Here is a 4,133-nt window from a genome sequence, read left to right as displayed (position 1 = left end):
AATAAAGAAACCATCCAAAGAGCTTTCATAAAGAGAAAAGCATAATTACTGATCCCCCCCAGGCCACTACTACTTTATGTGTTGTATATCAAATCGTACGTGACAACTGACAAGACAGTAAGATGTGTTGGATTTTATCAATGTTTATAGGCGACATGCTGTATGATCCCCCCTAGGCCACTACTGCAATTATTTTGTATTTTGTAGTTGGCACTACTATGCCAAATAACCATTTTGTCCAAATAAATATTTCTACACCGCATACTTAATTAAACAAGTCAGAATGGAATTTCAAGGCCTATAATTCAGAAAACCTAAAGTTTCTTTACATTATCTAGTGAACACATAAAAATGAGAAGTATCTTCGCAAATCAGAGCACTCTATAACATGCAAAATTAAAATCAGTAGAAACAAGGGAAATGTTTACCATCTTCATCACCAAAGCCTTCAAAATCTTCCATATCATCCATGTCACCCATCTCGATATCATCACCTTCAACATACTCTATCTCGCCTTCCTGTATTGGCAAGTGAATCCACAATATATGGGAAAGATTGTGAGCAGTGAGAACATAACAAAATTAGCTTGATTCTCAGAGTCGGTACTGTCTTACTTCTTCCTCTTCTATCTCAGGAGCCAACTCATCTTTTTCCATGTCAAGGATAGTATTAAATTGATCCACGTCCGAAAGTACAAGATGGGTAGGAACTGAGAGTACTTGAGAAATAAAGAACCATTTTTGTATGTAAGTGTAAATATACATGGTGTAGGAGGAACATATTACAAAACTGCAATAACAAAGCAAACTAGATCTATATAGGTCTGGTACAATCCCTCGTTTCATGCACTCAAGCTCAATGAAGTAATTGACATAAAACATTTCATAACTACATAGGACAGCATAGCATCGAAGTATCAAACAACACCATCAGCCTCTCCTAGGGGCTCAACCATTTTCACAATCTTCGCACTACTAATATTTTTTTATACATCACCATAAAATTAGCATCATATCTGTTATACTTTCTTCGTTTAATAAACAAATAGCAGAGATTTGTAACATATCCATATGAAGATAACATGGCAATGTGACAGGCATAAGGTCAGTTACTCCCTCCATTCACTATTACAAGATGTTCCAACTTTTTTCTAAAATAAATGTATGTAGAGACGTTTAAGTGTGTTTGTTCACTCATTTCAGCTCGTATGTATCCCATATTGAAATATGCAAAACATCATAGAATAGGGAGTGATAATTGACCTAATAGAACGCCATCATTATATCAATAGTTTGACAATCAGACATACAGGACCATCCATTTATTATGGGAAGTGACAAAAAATTAACAAAACAAACAACATGATAATACATCTGTTCCTAAATGAAAGACGTTTTAGCAGTTTTAGGAATAGAGGGTGTACTAAACACACAAGCAGATATTGATATGGCACATGAAAGATGCAGAAACTGAAACGATTATGGAGACCCCAAAATAGTAACGGCTTTGTGAACCTTCAGACGAGCCAAGAGGACAGTGGTGTACACTGAGGATAACCAAGTTTAAAGGGCATGAACACAGAAACTGACCTCTTTCTTTCGCTGTGATGGCATAAGCATGCCAAATCGACTGTGTGCCAGTTGCCCTTCAGCCTGCTCTAGTTTATCAGCTGTGTAGCACAAAAGTAGTTATCACTCTCTCTATTTATTGCAAGGCCAAACTAGACATAACCAGAAAACAGGTTCCCAGAAATATTTCGACAAGGGGAATGCTTACCTAAATCAAAGATTTGTCGAACAACATAATCCCTGTTACCCAGAAGTGGTGACGAAGACAATTTGTTGACCCAGTACTTGTTCCAGAGTAGATCAAGGAGGTGAGAGTCGAGGGATGAGTTGAAATAGGTTATATCCAAAGAATAGTACTGCATGAAAATAGAATTAGAACAGAACTAAAACACAAGCTTGCAAAAATATAAATTAAAGAATTGATCGCATTACCTGTTTGAAGTGAACACCAAAATCTTCTATCTTCTTGAGTGGTATGGTCTGATACTCAGACACAGGCTCATCCGGTGGCTTGTAATCTTTTGGATATGTCCTAAAAGCTCCAATGTCCACTTTACCAGCAAAAACAGTCCTTGTAGGGTCTATCACAACAGCCAAGAATGGTTCTTGAAACTGCTGATTAAGCATCTGAGTTGAAACATCAATGCTTGACAGCCAACATCCATAACCAGGATGTGAGTGGTACTAGCCAACCACATTTTCCAACCTTCCAGCCTATCCATATGGAGAACATATGCAAGTTAGTTTGATAAGTAATTAACAGTAAACACCTAACACAAACCTGCCCGTGCACATTACTTCCCAAGTTCACATATCTCAGTTGCAATAGACTCTAAATTATTCTTTGCCAAAACAGATTAAACAAGCACAAATAGACAATCAAGGATATGTACTATATCTAAGATATCAAAAATAGGGGGGGGGAATCTTCTATCTTGTTGAATAAAATAGGTGGTACAGAACAATTCTATACATCACATTCAATGGTGAAAGAAAATATGTAAGCATTGGGCCCTGTTAAATCCCACACTAAATACTACTGTATGACACCACTACTAATTGAGCATGATAACTACCAGATAAATTGATACAACTGCATTAGATTACCCAGTACGTCAGCAAGCTAAGTCAAGTAATCGATGTCTACAACAGATGGGCAAACTTACACAAAGGCAGACAAGTTCAAAACTAAAACACAGAGCTATTAAGATCATATAAGCAAGAAGGAATTGTCCATATTTAACTGCACAAGTTGATGCACCTAACCGCAAGACGCATATATACAACAAATTAGCAGCATTGCCTGGTAATCCACCCACCCAAAACATTTCATACAGGCTACATGTGACAAGGTAACACCCTAACAGTAGCAATTACTGGTGGTAACTATTAGCAATTTTGATGCGCAAAAAAGGAAATAGACAGTCTATTCAGAGCAGCATTGCAACATCTGGTCAGATCAGGAGCTCCAAAAATAATCAGGGACGATGGTGGCGGAAGGATTTGGGGGCGGGTGCTGTACCTGCTTGTTGATGGTGGTGTACTTGACCATGTACTCGTAGGCGTCGGCCTGGGCGTTGACCCTGGCTTCGGTGCCCTCGAGGGGAGCGCGAAGGCGTCCATGACGATGATGGAGTCGCCCTGGAACTTGCCCTGCATGAGGCCCATGATCTCGATGGTGCCGCCGGCGTGGCCATGGACGACCATCTTGAGGAGCGCGAGGGCGGAGATCCTGGCGCGACGGAAGTGGTGCGGGTCGGTGGCCCAGGGCTTCTCCTGGTGGGCCCGACCATTGGCCGCCTCATCATAGCGGTAGATCGCGTCCATGGCGTCCGGGTTGGAGGGGGCCGCCGGGATGTTGTTCTCTAGCTCCCACGTCTGTCGTGCCACCGCCGACGACGAGGTGGGCTCCATCGCGCTGTCTACGTCGGGCGGGCGGGCGCGCGGCAGGCAAAACCCTAGCTAGGAGCGGAAGGGGAGGATGAACAAGGGGAAGATGGTGATGCGGGTGGGGAGGCAGGGCGGGAGGTCGAGCCCTGGCAGAGGACGCAGCAGCGAGGTCGAGCGGGGGCGAGAGCTCAGATCCGTGGGCGTCAGCGGTCGGCTCGGCTCCTCGCGGCGCCGCGCGACGGGGCAGGGGAGGAGGCGATGTGTGAGTGGCTAATGGCGCACCAGCTCGTGGTGCGCCATTAGTTGTTTTGCAAAAAAAAAATTTATAGTAGTGGTGCACCAACCACCTACAGATGCGCCATTAGTAACCCTGGTTACTAATGGCGCACCTGCTAGTGGTGCGCCATTAGTAGTTTTGGAAAAAAAATTATATTAGTGGCGCACCAGCTACAGATGTGCCATTAGTAACCCTGGTTACTAATGGCGCACCAGCTGATGGTGCGCCATTAGTAGTTTTGCAAAAAAAAATATAGTAGTGGCGCACCGAGTGTGTGGTGTGCCATTAGTGTCCATCACACTAATGGCACACATGCACATGGTGCGCCCCTGCTATATAGTAATGGCGCACTACTTGTCTGGTGCGCCATTAGTGTCTATATCATCTATAGCCCTTC

General features: G+C 43.0%; 1 pseudogene; it reads right to left on the bottom strand.

Annotated features, from left to right (window-relative positions):
* Nucleotides 1-1,536: 1,536 nt before the first annotated feature.
* On the bottom strand, nt 1,537-3,483 carry LOC123405987 (annotated as a pseudogene).
* Between the last annotated feature and the right edge of the window lie 650 nt (nt 3,484-4,133).

Source organism: Hordeum vulgare, chromosome 6H (assembly GCF_904849725.1).
Source record: "Hordeum vulgare subsp. vulgare chromosome 6H, MorexV3_pseudomolecules_assembly, whole genome shotgun sequence".
Taxonomy (NCBI): Eukaryota; Viridiplantae; Streptophyta; class Magnoliopsida; order Poales; family Poaceae; genus Hordeum; species Hordeum vulgare.
Note: the sequence above shows the minus strand (reverse complement) of the source record. Positions and strands in the feature narration are given on the sequence as shown.